The 18,804-nt window shown below is 41.4% G+C and overlaps 1 protein-coding gene across 1 annotated transcript in view; it reads right to left on the bottom strand.

The window, feature by feature from the left end:
* Nucleotides 1-18,804, bottom strand: part of LOC127573794 (ETS-related transcription factor Elf-1-like) — a 248,422-nt gene that overhangs the window by 141,326 nt on the left and 88,292 nt on the right. The window contains exon 2 of the mRNA XM_052022300.1: nt 17,599-17,691. The gene's annotated coding sequence lies outside the window, so the exon portion shown is untranslated. The remainder of the gene's footprint in view (nt 1-17,598; nt 17,692-18,804) is intronic.

Genomic DNA, 18,804 nt, shown 5'->3' with positions numbered 1-18,804 from the left:
TATGCTTCTCATAATTTTATATCCCTCTATCATGTCACCTTTCAGCCTCCTCTGCTCCAGGGAGAACAGGTCTTGCCTATCCAATCTCTCCTTATAACTCAAGCCCTCCAAACCGGGCAACATTCTTGTAAATCTTTTTTGCACCCTCTCTAATTTAATCACATCTTTTTTTATAGTATGGCAACCAGAACTGCACACAATAGTCCAAGTTGCAGCCTAACTAATGTTTTGTACAACTACAACATGATGTCTCAACTCTTATACGCAATGCCTCAGCTGATGAAGGCAAGCATGCCGTATGCCTTCTTCACCCCCTCTCTCTTGTCACTTTCAGGGAACTATGTACTTGTACCCTTAGATCTTTCCGTTCAATAACACTCCCCAGGACCTGTCATTCACTGTGTACATCCTGTCCTGGTTTAACTTTCCAAAATGTATCACTTCACACTTGTCCAAGCTAAATTCCATCTGACATTCCTTTCCCAGTTTCCCAGTTGATCAATATCCTGTTGTAATCTTGGACAACTTTCTTCACTGTCCATTATACCACCAATTTTGGTGTCATCTGCAAACTTACTAATCATGCCACTTACATTCTCATTCAAATCATTGATATACATGAAGGAACAACAGAGGACCTAACAAAGATCCCTGCAGCACTCTACTTGTCACTGGCCTCCAATCTGAAAAATAACTCTTTACTACCAGCTGATGTCCTGATGCAGTGTTTCAATGCAAAACATCGACAATTCCTTTCATCCCAGATGCTGCTCGACCCCCTGAGTTCTTCCAGCTGATTATTTGCTGCTCCTTTACTACCAACCCTCCGACTCCTTCCACCGAGCCAATATTGTGTCCAACTGGCAGCTCACCCTGGATCCCATGTGTTCTAACCTTCCATACTAGCCTACCAGCCTGTCAAAGACCTTCCTAAAGACTATGTAGACAACGTCTACTGCCCTGCCCTCATCAATCCTCTTGGTCATTTCTTCAAAAAATTCAATCAAATTTGTGAGACAATTTCCCACACACAAAACCATGCTGACCATTCCTAACTACTCCTTGCCTTTCCAAATGCAAAGTTATTGTTTATTCCCCAGCATCAGGTAGCTGAAAATGTTACTTTCACATGTGTGGCTCTCAGAAGGGGCACTCTAATCCCCAGCAACAGCCAGTGCAAGTCACATGCACTATCTGATATCGAAGTATCTAAAACCACATCTTCTGTTGGTCAATATGTCCACTAACTGGCAGAGCCACACTTCAAAATTGATCATTCATCATGTAAGAACAGAAAATAGTGGAAATATTAAAGAGGTCAGACAGCATCTGTGGGAAGAGAAACAGTTAACATTTCAGCTTAATGATATTTTTACAGCATTACTTTTCCAGCATTTTGTGTTTTTATTTCAGATTTCCAGCATCTGTAGCTTTTTTGATAATCATTCCTCATCCCCTTTCCCACAAAAAAGGATGCCTCAGAATCACAGGAACTAACTGCCAGTTTTGCTCCAACCCCTGCACAAATCTGTTTTTGATCTTTGTGCTCAATGGAAAATGAGGGTAATAAAATTGACACAACTCATGGGCAGCCACCGTGGTTGCTAGGAGAGTGGTGTGGGTGGTAGCAACCTGATAGTGAGGAATATAGTCACTCGTGCAGCAAAGTCCCTCCTACAGAAGAAAGCAAGAAGCTAGTTTCCCACTTAACCTAAAACAAGTTACCTCGAACTACAAGAAATATTAAAAATATGTCATATTTAATTTTTATTACAACTTTATGAAACTAAAATACATTCAACTACTTTGTTAAAAAGCCATGAACCACACTGTGTTGCATGATGTATTTAATATGTAGATGGCAATAAAATGTAGTTACATTTAATATTTTTATCCCATCCGTTCCTTTACTTCACCATAACTTATTCTACCTCTGTTCAATTAAATAGATATTTAATAAGAAATTGCAGTATTTGAACAGAGCATCCCAATTGTTACATGGCTGGCAGATACAGTTCCAGTCTGGATGACCATGGGTTCAAGCCTTTAAACTAAGCCAGCACATCCTAGCAAGGGCAGCCCTCGGGAACTTCTCCATGTATCCAGTGGTCAAAATAAACAAAATCAACCAGACTTCCTTATGTCTATCCTGACTTACAAGTCCTCCCAAGGCATCACTTCCTGCTCTTGCAACAGTTAATCGCCATAACCCTCCAAGATTCCTGTCCTTGTGTCACTGGATTCGTAAGTTAACCCAGCTTTCATTACTCCAGTATTGGCGTTTGAGGGCTGTGGAGATGAATTTCCTCTGTGAATCTCTCTCTCTTTAATCTTTTCCATTTCAACAATATTGGATCACTTTTGGTGGTTCGTTATCAAATTTTGTTTCATGACTCTCCTGTGAAGCATAACATGAATTTATATCCCACCCTTTTATGAAATGTATTTGTAGGTTAAGTGAGGGAACAGTCTGGGTCATATGAGATGCCTCTTTTGTTGAGAAATTATTTGAGGCAGGGACCAGAAAGCCACGTGCAGACCTATACTCCACCACAAGTCACAGTAGCTGCCTTTAAGTGCAAGAGGTTTGGAGTTGAGGACAGGAGTGAAGCAAAGGAAATTAGTGGTCAGGCTTTTGAGTCAGCATCCTGTAATAAGTCACATTATCTACTGAGGGATAGATATGCATAAAGGGAATGGGTGCAGGAGAAGCATTTACACAGGACAATTAACTATTTCAAGAGCAAGAAGCATGTGGCCTACCTGAACCACAATCCAAGTTCAATGTGTTATGAGGAGGGGCAGTGTACTACATGTACTAACTTTAAAAATGAAGGAGTTTACACTTCTTTTAATCTCCACTATGCCAATAACCACCAGCAACATGGGCTGGTCTCCAGTCAACATGGACTTCGAAACAATCAACAACTTGCAGGCAAAACAGCAATCAAGATCAGGCAAAAAGAGATGATGTGGGAGGCACTGGCTTGCTTTGAAAAAGCAGACATCTAAATGTCGTCAAGCTTGTGGTTTCAGATCTCTCAAGTCACAGCTCTGCTACCAAAATAGTTCAACGATTTGACTGTGTGAAGAGCATCACGGAAAAGAAGGGGCTTCGATATCCAACATTCGCATTTGGTTTCAAAGCTGATCATGCTGTAGATGAATGGTACTCAAGCCAGTGCGCATTTACATTGGGAAATATTTAGGCCTGGTTGACTGCCAAGGTCAAATCCAGGCTATTCTTGATCTTAATGAAAGAAATCAGCCTCAAGGTGATGAAATGGTGAAACAAAAGCTTCTTCCTTACTCACTAAGCTGCTGCAGGAGCTAAAATGTACAGTTCCATGAGGCTACGAAGGATCTAATGGAAGGCAGGAGGGAAAGCCTTAGTCAACATGTTCTACAGCTCACAAAAGGACACATTGGGGACAAGAGTATCACACCCCCTCAGGATGAAATGAGGCTGAAACAACTCCATGTAGTAATGGCAAACAGACAAAAAGGGGAGAGGGGATAAACTGCAACAAACAAAAAAGAGATTCCTGCCATTGACAGCATCCCTTGGTGTTCCTTCAGAGTGAAGACTTAATCCAGACCTTTAAAACTGTTCTATTCATAAACTACGAAGGTCAGTATTCAGAAAGTGTAGTTGTCTACCAATGAAGATTCTGCTTTAGGGTGCCTCTGTGATCACTGGAAAACAGCATGCACTGCTTCTGAAATGGAGCAAAACTCAGTGAACAGAGGAACGTAAAGCAGATCTATAATTTGTCTGTGATTTTAAGCAGGGACCTCAGGAAGATAGTAGGGATACTCTTAAAACAGTAATCATCAGATCCTTCATTGGTAACGGATATGCCCAAGCTTCTCACAGACAAAGAAAATGAATGGAGAGTCAGGAAGGGCAGGAGCAGGAGAAATGAATAAACATTTATTCTTTGATTCCATCATTGACAATTTTGTTTTAAAGGATAGAACAGAGCAACAGAGAGAATTCGAGGAACACCTTACAAATTACACAAGAACAGGAGTGGGAGGTTCATCGCTTTAAGCCTATTGGCTCTTCAATTGCATCAAATCTTATTCCAAGGCCCACTTTTGCTCACTCTTTCTGAGAATCACACCAAAGAAAATCTACTGACCTCGGGATTAGAATCTCAACACACTCAAAGGACAAAGAGTTCCAGCTTTGAACCACCCTTTGATTTGTGTCACTATATCAACATTGAATGGGAAAGATTTGTGACTCATTCAAGAATTGTTATCTGGTAACTCATAGCCAATTCACTTCATGAGTAAATTGGCATACAATATCAAATTTCACTGGTACCAAGAACACAATTTAAGCAATCCTATGGCAAATGCAATGCCTCCTATTCACTGGGGAAACCAAAGATAGATCAGGTGACTGCTTGCAGAATTTCTCCATTCCGTCCACAAGAGGTGGCCTGAACTTCCAGTGGCTTATCAGTTTAATTCACTATCACATTCTCACACTAACCTCCTATACTGTTCCAACAAAGCCTGACGCAAGCTTGAGGAACACGTTCCAATTTACCACATCAGAGAGTCTTTCTGGACTACAGTGAATTCAACAGTTTAAGCATTCAATTTTTGTATTTCAAATTCCAGAATTCAAATTTTTTTTCCTCCCCATCTTCTGGCATTTCCAATTAAATTCATCATCGTTTACCTTCTCTAAACAGAGCATTATTCGCCAACCTTCATCACCCTCTTTCAGCACCATCACTGACTATCTCCTGATCTCCACCCTATCACAGGCCTTCCTTTTTCTTCCCTCCACCCCTCCCAATTTTCTTTACTACTTAAATTTTGTTTAATTTCTAAATTCTCCCAGTTCTGATGAAAGGTCATCAACCTGAAATGCTAACTCTTTCTCTTACCACAGGTGCTGCCTGGTCTGCTGGGCATTTCCAGCATTCTTGGTTTTTATATCAGACTTCCAGCATCTGCAGTTTTTGTTTTTGGATTGGTCTACACCAGTTGCTTGCAATGATTCTTACTCTGAAAATCCTTCAAAAGTTAATTAATTGGCTGTACAGTGCTTTAGAACCACTGGAGGATGTGGAATGCAAGTCTTTTCTTGTTCCTGCCTTAGATACTTCCTCAAGTACACTGATGTTAGTTTCTCCCACAGCCTGTGTATCTTGTGGTTGGGGTACAGTTCACATGATACAATAGTGAAAAAACGTTACTGTGCAGTCTGAGCTAAATATTCTTGTCTTTTATTCATTTACTACTGCATTCTCTCTTAAGGCAAGCAAAGAAAACCCTTGGTAAAAGGAGGCCAGACAGAATCATTGAGTGATTTTATTTCACAGCAAGCAAACATACAGCACAACAGTAACAGTCAGATTCAGTTTAATTTATGCCCCTTGTCCAAGGTATAAACTATCAAGCATACCAAGTTTCTCTACATCAGGGGATTCATCTGACTCCTAATTGATATCCTGCAGGTTAAATACAGAAGCTTGCTTAAAGCTTGCCCTTGGAACTCTCTGTTGAAGAATTTGATTGACATACACCTAGCAATGGACTTCACAGCCTTCGTTTAAGTTTCTGGTTCAATAACGAAACAAGGAGCCTGGCTGTCTCCAACGTATACCTTGCACGACCATAGTGCCAGACTTCCTAATGCCATGTGCATCAGCAAGATATCAACTGCCAAATCAGACTAACAAATCGATAATTTATAACATTTGCAAAACAAAATTAGAACTCAGCTCCTACCCATGCTTGGAATTTGGATCTTGTGTCATTATGTTTTATAGCATTACTTGACTCAATTCCAAGTTTTAAAAAAATCCATCTTAAAGGAAAATGGGGTTGACCTGAAGGTTCCACAATGTCTGTAATTTTCCCTCCAGATTTTCCACATGCAGAGAAGACCAGATATATACAGTGGTATCCAACAACAGGCAATGAATTAACAACCAATCTGCTGGAGGAACTCAGTGGGTCGAGCACAATCTGTGGGGGGAGGGCGGTGGGGAGGAATTTTCGACAGTTTGGGCTGAAACCCTGCATCAGGGCTGAGAGTGGAGAGGGAAAATGGCTAGTATAAAGAGCAGAGGAGGAGTGGTGAGACAGGGGCCAGGTGGTGATAGGTGGACAGAGGATGAGTGAAGAAAGGGGAGGGGGAAGGGTGGAGTTAGGAGACATGATAGTTGGAGGCAGACAAAATAAAACGTCAGATGGAGCCAGGTGAGGGGAGGGGAGGGTGAAGGTGCAGACAGCTGCTGGAGTGTCCTAAGTAGGAACGCAAGTTCCTCCAGATTGTTTGTTGCTCCAAATTCCAGCATCTGCAGGTCTCGTGTCTCCAACATGCAAAGAATGAGTGGTCACCACATCCGAGACCATGGATCACACATGCATGGCCCATGGGTGACACAGATCCCTAATACAGAACCAGGACCAGCTCAGCAGTACTTAAAGGGGACCTGGCCAAGCAGATCCAGCACTGGGAACCCACCTCACATATGTCCCTGTAAGGAACCTTACCTCTCATCAAGCAGTAACCCACTGCCAACACCCATTGCAAACTATCCCCAACCCCATTGTCTACTAATATGCTAGCTTAACCAACCCCTCCCTCCTTGACTACCAACCTGCCATCCCAACAGTCTACCAGCCCTCCCCAACCTCGGACTGACCACAGATCTCTCATCAATCACTCCGCTGATCCTCAGCCATTGACACCGTGACCCCAAAAGCCTTGTCCCCCAACAAATCACACCAACCTCCACGCAATACCGAGACTTACCAGAGTACACGGTTAGCCACTTCAAACTGTAACAAACTATTATCTATTTGAAATCTAATTTCTATATAATTTCAGTATTTGCAATACTGGCATAACTGTATAGCACATAATGTAGCAAAAAATACCAAAATGGTGCACCAGAATGTTACCAAACAGAATTTGAAACTTAACCACAGACAATAACCAAAAGTTGATCATCAGGTTTTCAAAATCATTTTTAAAGAGGAAAGAAAAACAGACACACAGAGAGATTTATAGAGGAAATTCCACAATGCAGGGCCTTGGCAGCTGAGGCAAACTCCAATGGCGGAGGTTTTAAATTCAGAGATGTGCAAGAGGCCAGAATTAAAGAACACTAAGGGATAGTGGCTGGGGATCACAGAGAAAGGATGGGTGAGGTCAGGAGGGATTTTAAGCAAGAAAACTTTAAAAATCGGTCAAATAAGAACATGGCCAAGTTAACAGGTACAAAGATTATTGATGGAAGTTGGGACATAGGCAGCAGAGTTTTGGATACTCTCATGTTTAACAACAGATTCAAAAAATTGAAGACAGAAATGAGTCTGACAGTTGGATTCACTTATTTTTGTTTCAAAACATTCACTTACAACTTCAGAGCACTACACTTAGCATTAGTAGAGATTGAGTGTAGTATTCTGTATGAAATTGCACTACATACAGAGCACTGCATGGTACATGGATGGGAATGGTTTAGAGGGATATGAGCCAAATGCAGGCAATTGGGACTAACTCAGGTAGGCAACTTGGTCAGCATGGACATTGGGCCAAAAGACCTGTTTCCATGCTGTACTACTGTGACATATAGTCTGCACATTAGTGTTGCAAGCATCTCAGAGTACTATCTGTGCATGCACACAATTGAATAGACCATTTTCCAACTCTATCATGACTAAGCTTGCATTAAAAATTGTTGAAGCTGCATAATTGTTGAACCATGTCCACAAGAATATTCTTTTACATCCAAATAAAAACAGAAGATTCTGGAAAAACTCAGGTCAGGCAGCATCAGGGGAAAGAGAAACAGTCAGCGTTTCGGGTCTGTGACTCTTCGTCAGAACATTTTTTATACATTCACTTTCTGGATATGGACATCAAGGCCAGCATTTATTGCCCATTCCTATTTGCCCTTCAGAAGGTGATGGTGAGTCACCTTCTTGAAGCACTGCAGGTCTCTGTTTAACACAACAGTACTTGTACAATTGATTGGCTTGCTAGGCCACTTCAGAGGCCATATAAGAGTCAACAACATGGGATAGGTCTGGAGTCACAAATAAGCTAGACTGGGTAAGCATGGCAGATTTCCTCCCCTGAAGGACTTATGTGAACTAGATGAGTTTTTACGACAATATGATAGTTCTTCATCGCCATCATTGCCAATACCAGCTAAACTAATTTTACATTCTACAGCTGCCATGCTGGGATTTGAACCCAGGTTTCTGGATCAGAGGCCTGCACTAATTACTATTCTGATAATCACTGCACAACCACTGTTCTAATACATGAAATAGCAATATAACCAGAGGTTCTGCCCTTCCAAACGAGATTAAGAACAATAGAGATCTGTAGTAACAATGGAGGCTGTGAACCTGCCGATCTCTCTGAAAATCTACCCAGTTCCCATGCTCTGCCATGTACCTATACTCTTCAAAATCTTTTTTGCCATAAACACTATCCTGGGCTCTGCACCTACAGTCAAATCCAGTAAGGGGAAGCCAAAGGTCTCAATAACTCTGCAAAAATGATCTCCCAACCAAGGCAATAATCTTAAAGTGATATCATTAAAAATATTGAATTACCAATAAAATAGTTTTTCATTAATCACTTCATCTAAATTCCCTCTAATTTTCAACAGCTTTGTTAAATCTCAACTTGTTTTTTTTTCCTAAATATATAGAGTGAATAGTTTGAACAATATAAAAATAGAGAATGATGGAAAGAAATAGAGAGAAAGATAAGAGGAAAACATATCAAGGCTTCAATTTACTTCCAGATACAGTACTCTGCTACTTTGATACTTTAGGGCCAAATACTTTAAGTGTGGCCCTTAAAGAGCAAGGAAATATATGATTAATTTTTGGTATCTTCAGTTGTGGCAAGGGATCAATTAAGACTAGTTTAACATACAGAATAGATGGAGAGTCTTCCACCAGAAACAGTAACTTGGTTTCTCTCTTCACAGATGCTGTCTAACCTGCCAAGGATTTCCTATTCTTCTCTAACACAAATCAAGCCTAACTTTAACATCTTATGGCAACTCCATCAATGAAAAAGCCCCAAAGTGCTCTGCTAAAACATCAGCCTCAATCATGTACTTAAATACCCAAGTAGTGAGGAAACCCATGTGTGATGAGTTAAAGAGATCTATCACTGGGACAAGCTGGTTTGTAAATACTGATACCTACAGGTCTCTCATTGGATGCAATTGCCATTGCAACATTGAGGTAAAAATTAAGTACATCACACAATACCAAAGGCGATCTTTCCAATAGTAAAGTAGTATACATACATTAAACAAACCTAACAATAACATCACATATCAATTGAACAGAAACAAGCACTCCACTGATGGATGTGTCATAGTAATCAGAAAAACCATTGGTCTGGAAATGCTCAGATCACTAGTTAAACAAAACAGAGGCAGATAACATTTTAAACCCTACCCCATATAAAATGGCTACTCTTGACTAATTAACACTTTGGCAAAATGCTTAACCTTTAGTCCACTAGCTGTTTTCTGTACTTATAAGCAGAGCGCGGATATGATATCTTTTGGGCTATCCAACATACGAAAGAGGATGTAAAAATACACACGCAGGCATTCAACGTGTGATCTTGTTTGATCACACATCCAAATCAGGGACCAACTGTACAAATACAAAGGAGACACAAGAAACAGCAGATGCTGTAATCTGGAGCAAAAAGCGGGTCAGGCAGCATTTGTGGAGGCAAAGGGATCGTCAATGTTTCGGGTTGAGACCCCGCATCAGGACAAAAAAAAAGCACAAGTTGACCATTTACATTACTGCCTATTTCAGTCCAATTTTCGACATTCAACAGCACCAGATGGCTGCTGTGAAATGAAACCACAAAGTTCCAAACCGAATGGGTGGGTACGCCCAGTTCCCTTTTTTAGTATTGCAGAGCTCTGCAAATTAAACCAATTAAAAATGGGTCATTCAGAACATAGGAAGGAGACCAGGGGACCATATTTTCTGCTAGGGCTAGCTCTGTGGCATGTGAGATCAAGGGCAAAGGGGTGAGGTGGGGAGGGTCAGGGACCTGGAATCTGGCCCAGTGAGTGTAGCTCCCTGGCTTTGTTTCGCTTTCAGGAGGTGGACAGCCTCCTGCCCAGACCTAGCGGAAATCACAATCTGCATGGCAGGTGGGAGGGTGACAACGCTAGATCCATATCTTTTCTGAAAGCACCAGCAGGGTGTCATAGAGACAGAGTCATCCAGCACGGAAAAAGGCTATTTAGCTCACTGAGTCTGCACCGACCATCAAGCACCCACTTGCACTAATCCCATTTTATTCTGTCAGTATTCTCATCAACTTCCCCGGATTCTACCATTCACCTCCACACTAGGGGCAACTTACATCGGCCAATTAACCTTGGGATGTGGGAGGAAATTTGAGCACCCGAAGGAAACACACATGATCACAGGAATGTGCAAACCTTGCAGAGGCAGCACCGGAGGTCAGGATTGAATCTGGGTTGCTGGAGCTGTGAGGCAGCAGCTCTACCAGCTGCACCACTGTGCTACCCCACTGCTGCAGTGTGTCACTGCCGAAATCAAGAGTTAAAATCCCACCTGGCTGTAAAAAGACATCATCAGATCCCAACACTGAACGATGATGAGATCATTCTCTCCCTCCAGCTTGGCTGCAGAGAGGGGATAAAGTAACAAGGAGCTCAAGCACATCATGAATGATGCAAGTGCCCACCCTTTCATCTATTTTCTCTGCGGTGGGAAGGGTGTTTAAAAAAAAGACCTTTCAAATTTTCTTCCAAGCTTTTAACTATTTTTTATTACATTTTAGTGTTGTTAGATAATGTTTTAAAATGATGATTTATCCATTTCTGTAATTCGTCCACTTTCGACACACTTCACAATGTACAACCTTGGCCTTCAGGCTGACACACTGACCCAGCACAAACACTCAAACCATGGAATGATCGGTGACTGGACAAGAAATGAAAATAAATTCTGCAGAATCATGAGTGGCACTTGGTGTGAACAGCATCTTACGTGTGCCATGTGTAATCTGCTGGGGTTCTGCCCCTTGATAGAAGATCAGCCATGATCTTGATGATGGAAAGGACTCAAAGGGCCAGATGGGCAACTCCTGCTCCCAATTCTTATGCTCCATCTGAATTTCAGGAGCAGAGTTCAAAAATGCAGCTGCTTTCTATTATACTATTTCTGCATGTGAACAGGGCTGAGTTTCTACCACATGGATTTCACAGAAGCCCTCAACCTTCACTGAAGAAAGTTGTGGCCCTGATAACAGGTCATTAGCCAAGTACCTTATGCAATGAATGATAATGCAGTCCAAATCTGAGGGAGTTGAAGAGGAAGTGTGTTGAGGGTAGGGAGAGATCATTTTGTTTTAAAGTTACATGGAACGCCACAAAGGTCATGAAACCTATCAACTTTAGATTTTTAAAATAGGTTTTGGACAGAATTCCCAAAACTATAGCAAAATTAATATCTGGAACCAGTACAAGCTTTCACACAGAGCTCGTAAGCAACAGCGAATTCATCTGAGATTTGGCTTCACTTTAATGGGCCACTGCATTTATCTCCAACTGAAACAATGTAAAAATAATTAGGAAGATCCTATTAATTTTTTTGCAAAATATGTATCCCAATTATAAATTTCACTAAATCAAGTTATGAGTCAAACTAGCTGTCAATTACTAATGAAACTTATTGTCCACACTTACAATTAGCAGAATGGATTGCATACCTGGGTTTTGTCCAAATCCTGTAGGAAGTTATAATTGCAACTCAATACTTTTTTTTTAAAAAATTGTATTAAATTAATGGGCTAGTAATTTTACAAGAAATTCTATGTCATCAGTTTTGATCACTTCAGCCTGAATGCTCAGCATTTTGCTTGTAAAATAAAAGCACCTGGGTTAGCATCTTCCTTTAGTCTTGCTGATACTTGTGATCTCATCTCGACTAGGGACAACCACAACAAGGGGTGGAACATTTTTCTTCCCCTGCAATCATTGACAAGAGAAACAAACAAAGCATGCATCCACTTCCTGTAAAACCTCATAAGCAGTACTTCCCCCTGCATTGGCACAACGTTAAGTACCTCATGGCTCTCTACCTACTGTATGGAAACTCCAATGCACAGGAATGCAAGAGGCTGCAGAGTGGTGGACTCAGCCAGTTCCATTATGGGTACAGCTCTCTCCACCATCAAGGACATCTACAAGAGGTGACGTCTCAGGAAGGTGGCATCCCTCATCAAGGACCCCCCACCATCTGGGCCATGCTCTCTTCTCGATGCTGCCATCGAGCAGGAGGTACAGAAGCCTGAAAACCCACACCTCAAGGTTCATCAACAGTTTCTTCCCCACTGCCATCCGGTTCCTGCATTGATCTGAAAAACCTTAACACGACCTCAGACTATAATCTTTTCTGTCTCTCGATCTTGCACTAGTGTCGTTATGTTTATTTTGTAGAGTTATGTTAGTTTATGTTAACTTATGTTCTTGTTGTGCTGCTGCTGCAAAATGCTAATTTTCATGGCATTCTCTCCTGTGTATGTATGCCTTTGACAACAATAAATTTGACCTTGAAAATTAAAGTAATTTTTCCTCTTCCACCATTACCTGCACCTTTCTTTCCTCATTTCTTGAATCAAAATTCATCACTGGCTTCAATTCAGAAATTGTCAAGCTATCCAATGCAATAAACCTGACAGCACTGAGTCACAAATCTGGGCGGGCCAATTAACTGAAAATTATGACAAGTATGTCCCATTTAAGTTCTTTCTCAATTTTCCAGCAATGATCATTAGATAAAATGGAAACTTACTTGGGCATTCTCATGCACTCCCAAGCCTGGAAGTAGAGGCCAGTTGTAATGTAGCCTTGGCTAACATCAGCTAAGCTTACACAGAACAGGTTTGAGCCCTTGGGTACCCCGATCTATGTACCTCAGTTCAATATCAAATAGTGTACTTGCCTGTCAGGGCAGTCACAACTGTTATTTTACATTAATGTCTGACATTCAATTCAAGCCTCGTGCAAAGCAGATTTTGCTCAAAGTTCCATAAGGCATAAACAAGAAAACATTTAGAATGCAATCCCTCCATTCAGTACTGAGGCAGATGGAAGAAAGAATACCCTACTACCACACCATGTTCTGCAAACAGACACATACAGCCTCTTTAGTTTCACAAAGTCTGCTTAATGAGGGCAACATTTAACAATCAGTGTACCTGAAGTACAATTCATTTTACATTTTAATGCATTATTTTTAGATAACCATTAGCCTATTTACTTGGTTAACAGAAGCGTAAAAATAATTCACTGAGAAACTTTATACAAGTGCATAGAAGATTTAAACCAGAACCTCACCCATTGGAAAATACGAGTCATTCTTTCCCACCACGACCCCTCCCCCCGACAAAACGTGCATTGAAAGAGATGAAATGGCACTCAAAGAGTAGAGGGGTGACACCCAGGCTTCAGTTAACAACTGAAAACCGTGCAAGTACCTCATCTTAAATTTAAAAAGTGATTAAAATAATCAATATGTAGAAATACTTTATGAAAGGGAAATCTTGTTTGACAAATTTGTAGATTTGACAATGTTACAAAATGGGTGGATAAAGGAGAACTAGTAGATGTGGAGTACATATTTGGATTTCCAGAGAACACTTGATAAGATGCCACATAAAAGGTTATTGCACAAGAATGCATGAGGTTAGGGTGTAATATATTGGCATGGAGAGGGCATGGTTTACTATGAGAAAGCAGAGTTGGGATAATTAGGCAATTTTCAGATTAGCAGTCAGTAACTAGTAAGGTGCCTAGGGATCAGTCCTAGGGCCTCAATTCTTGATAATCTGTAATAAAGGTTAAGGGATGGTGTGTATTTGCTGATGATGCAAATATAGATGGGTTAGCAAGTTGTGAGAGGGATACAAAAATCTTGCAAAGGAATGTAGATGGGTCAAATGAATGGCCAAGAAATTGGTAGATGTGGTCTGATGTGGAAAAAATGTGATGTTACCCAATTTGGAAGAAACAATGAAAAAGAATATTATTTTTTGAATAATGCTCCAAAATGCTGTGGTACCAAAGGACCCAAGGATCTGAGAAACACAAAAAGTTAGCAGGCAGGTAACGAGTAATTAGTAGGACTAATGGAACGTTTGCCTTTATTGTAAGGAGTATGGAGTATTAGAGAAGTGTCGATTCAACTTCACAGTGCGCTGTTGAGAGACCTGGAGTTTTGGTCTCCATATTTAAAGGAAGGACGTGCTTGCTTTGGAGGCAGTGCCATGAAGATTCACTTGGCCCATTCTGTCCTGAGATGAAACAATTAATATCTGAAGAAAGAAGCATTTTGAGCCTGAACACACTAGAGTCTCAAAGAATGAGAGCCAATCTTTTAAAAGATAAAAGATTCTGATGGGGACTGACAGGGTGAATACTGAGAGGATATTTCTCCTCATGGGAGTTTTAGAATACCCAATTAAGATGGAGATGCTGAGGAACTTCTTTGCTCAGAAGGTCGTGAATCTTTGGAATTCTCTATCTGAGAGAACTGTGGAGGCTGTGTCATTAACAATAATCAAAGCAATGACTGACAGACATTTAGTTTAAAAGGGGATCAAAGGGTATAGGAAAAGTGTGCTGAGACTGATTAGATCAGCCATAATCTTGTTAAATAGGAGAGCAAGCTTGAGGACCGAATGGCATACTCGTGCTCCTGTTCCTTATGAAATGTGTGATCATTTCTATCTATTCTTGCTGCTACGCAATGCTGTTTTTCCAGAAACAAAAGCATCCAACACTTGGACTTGGTCCGGAATTCATCCATCTCTGTCTCACAGTAAACTATGGAGCAAAGGGACAAAGAGTCTTTGACCCAAACGTTTACCGTTTCTCCTTCCACAGATACTGCCTAACCTGCTGAAAGTTTGCAGCATTTTCTGTTGTTATTTCAGACTTCAAGTACCTGCAGTCTTTTGATTTTTAATGGAGTGAAGGGAATTGGACAGGCAGCTGAGGGAGAACCATTTGCTGGGCTGAGAATGACCGGGCAAATGAGACTGATTTGCCTGCTGTACTGGGAGCTGGTAGAGCGTCGATGAGGCAAATGCAGTAACTTTTATGATTTCAGGTACTCTGCTGGACTTCAGTAGCATAGCTTGGAAGTTTTTTGTTATAAATCTCTGGTGGTGGAGGGCTTAAGAAATCTTGAGAATCTTGAAATAGAGTTGGATATTAGCATGGGCAGGCATGGTGGGGTGCACAAGACTTGCCTTGGGACAGAATATGGGAAGGGGACGCAGAATTCTGAGTGAATGGAAGACTACCGGTTACCAAATGTCAACAGTGGGAGTGCTGACAAGGACAGCCATGCTAGAGTCTGAAGGTACAAAGGCATGAATGAGATTCCAGCAACACAGCTGTGAAGAAGAGGTGAAAGTGACACAGTAGTGAAGGAGAAAATCAGTCTAAAAATGGAAAACAGGATACAGAGGATGTAAACAGTGGTCAGACAGGATTGGAAGTTAAGGACCAAAGACAATGCCTTTGTATGTGTCTTGCATTCAACTCAAACTGGGATCCAAACCTGTTGCATTGATTGACAACAAGGGGATAGTGGCATTGTTGAGAGAGGACATGGAGCTGACTGTCGTTAGCTTTCATTTGGCATAGATAATGGATGATGTCAATGGATAATGTTGTTGTCAGGTTACAGATTGGAAACAAAGTGAGATAATGTAAGAAATACAGGGAAGGGAAATCATTACTGGACAAATTCAAAATGCTCCAAGAAAGGGGCCTGGACTGGAAGCCTCAACCTGACTGATAACTTTTGAGAAAAGGAAGCTTGGAGCTGGGGCAGAAATTTGCAAGGACAGAGGGAACAAGGAGGGTTTTATTTAAAACCACAGCAATAAGACAGCTTTTGGAAAAGAAGTGTCAGTTTGTGAAGGAGAATCATTCACCATTTTGGTCGGACTGAGGCTAGGATTTAGTGGGATGGGATCAAAGGAATGGGAGACAAGTCTCCCGGACGAGTGATGCTCCAAGTGATCCAGAGAATGTTAAGAAGACAGCTAGGATGGAGCAGTCTGAGGAAAGTTTTGCCAAATGGACAAAGGATATATGGTGGCAGAAGAGACAGCTGAGTGGATGATGCAAACTTACTGCAGAATTGCTTAAACTCCTTGTACTTGGAGTTGAAGGTGAAGGTGGAGGGAGCAGGGAAAAGACAGGAGACTGAAGAGAAACAGCTGAGGAATGATGCAAGTTTCATCCTACTCAACTGTAGCATCCCTCATGTTTACCAGCTTGCCAACTCATACGTAAAGGTTCACTTGTTAACTCTGACAAAGTACTTGAAGCCAATAAGCATCTGCAGCACCACACCCACAAACAGAATCACAAGATGATAAAAACTCCACGGCATCTATTTTCCAAGAATCAGACTGCAGAACATTAAACACAAAAGCAAAAATTGCCTTTGCAACAAAAACATAATACAACATATATTTATACTTAAAACAGCTTCAACCGTTTTGGGATCCTGCATTTCAATAATACATAAACTCCACTCAATTGCAAAACCAAAATCAACAGTTTGGTCATTTAGTGGACTTGGAATCAGCTTCTCTTGATTAGGCTCTATCTGCAGCAAGCCCCCTTCACACATCTGTAGCCAACAATATTGTGCATTCAGTAAGTAATGGTCAGGTGATACCTTCGTAAGCAAACAAACCAGCCCAAATCCACCCACTGCTTATGACTCCACCAATGCAAGAAATACATGGATGAAAGATATGGAAACACAGCCTCTTTGCAATCTTGTTGTTGTACAACTGGCTCTCTGTACGTTTCCCTAAATATCTTCTGGACAGAATTCCATCTCTGGAAATACAAAAAACAATTTGGAAGGGTGCTTCCCAGAGCCCAACAATGTGCTAGATAAACCAAAGGTCCGATGTTAATCTGAAATGGGGAAAAGAGGGGAACCAGAGGGAGAAGTTAACACACCCGTCATTCTGTCTTTGGACAATGGTTTGACATTGACCACCTGGGCCCAAAATACTGAGTGGAACTAACTTGAAAAGGGAGTCGGGGAAAGTGGAATGGACGAGCAGGGTGGAGTGAGGCCAACTGGGGAGAAGGGAAGGTTGGCAGAGCAATTAAGCAGGCCAAACAAATGAGAACCAAACCAATACAAAATAAAGCATCGAATATTTTCCCTCCCAGTTTCAAAGAAGTGGACGAATTGGACCTGAAAATACAATGAGTTCCTGGCGAAGCTTTACGCCATTCATGTTTTAAAAAAAACACCCATCTCTGGCTTCCCTCAGCTCTAACCCCAGCAGCACAATGGCTTAATGGTTAACAAGCAAGATTACGGGAATATGTGCTGTTCAGTAGAGACCAGTACAACCACACAACAACTGAAGTTTCTACGCAACTCGTAACAATGAATGTTAAACCAGATTTTATGCAAAAACCTCTCTTTGGACAGTACATAAAGAAGAAATGTGATCGGTTACATCAAGTGATCAGTTACCTCAGGAAGTAGAGAGTTCCATGCCGCTGCTTGTATCCATGTATCTGTTTGTGCAGGCAAATAAAATTCCAGTCAAACGTAAAGAAACCACACCTGTGAAACAGCAGAACAACGAGATGTGAAACCCTACTCCGCACTGTCTCACAACACCGAACAGGGAAGTCAAGCAGTTCCTCTTTTAAAACTCGTTTTCCTCTTTGCCCCAGAAGTTTCTTTTTAGTTTGTTGACTGCTGACAGAAATGGCTGAATGAGGAAAAGAAGAACTACAAGTTCAACTGCCGCTGCATGGTATTTCACTATGACTCACGCACAGGCACACCAGACATACATACACAGAAGGAAGCCAGTTCTGGGTGAGGTACGCCTACACACATCAGTCACCCAATGGCTACTCTCGGTTTCTTCTGCAAATTCCTGCAGGTGAGGGGGATGACATTTCTCAGTGAAATACGGCAACTGGGAGCCAGTTGAAAAATAAAGTGCCTGGGCATACCTGAAATTCAGGCCCAACGAGTGCAGATGACAATGTCGTCTCTCTCTCTCTCTCTCCCTCTCACTATTGGTTTGTTTAAGCGGCAGTGCATGTGGTTAAAGTTGCTCAACTCTCCTTCTCCTCCCACCCACCCCTCTTCTCGTCGTTGAAGTTATTAAAAAAAAACACATCTGAAGGGAGTGGCACCAGTAGGCAGTCTGTGAGATATGACAGCAGGACAAAGCCTCTTAAAGGGGCAGTGTGTTCTGACAAATACTGTGTCTATAACTAGAAGTTACAGTTTTAGTGACATTAACAAAAATACCTATTAATGAAGTGGGCAAACAAAATAGCATGAAAGCTTTCAATATTTTGAGACACAGTAGCTAATGTGTCAAGATTGGGTTTAGGGGAAGGCTTGAGTCTAATTATTCTGCTATATGGTGTTAATGCCCCTCTACATTCCTTTCGGTGTACTGATACAGCCCCGATTAATCCCACTCTGACATTCCTTTAAATCTTCAAGAGTGTTGCCTTTTAACCATCAACCAACCGCCCTTATCTCCCCACCGCCCCACTGCAGTTACAGGTCCTCTCCAGTTTACAACAGGCTCCTGAGAACCGTTCATAACCCAAATAGTCTGCAAGGTGGAACTGCAGCCGCCCAGCAACATAGGTTGACCAAGGGCAACATGGAGTTAAACCAGGACGTTTAACACAACCATTCAGACAT

This window comes from Pristis pectinata, chromosome 8, assembly GCF_009764475.1.
Source record: "Pristis pectinata isolate sPriPec2 chromosome 8, sPriPec2.1.pri, whole genome shotgun sequence".
Classification (NCBI taxonomy): Eukaryota; Metazoa; Chordata; class Chondrichthyes; order Rhinopristiformes; family Pristidae; genus Pristis; species Pristis pectinata.
Note: the sequence above shows the minus strand (reverse complement) of the source record. Positions and strands in the feature narration are given on the sequence as shown.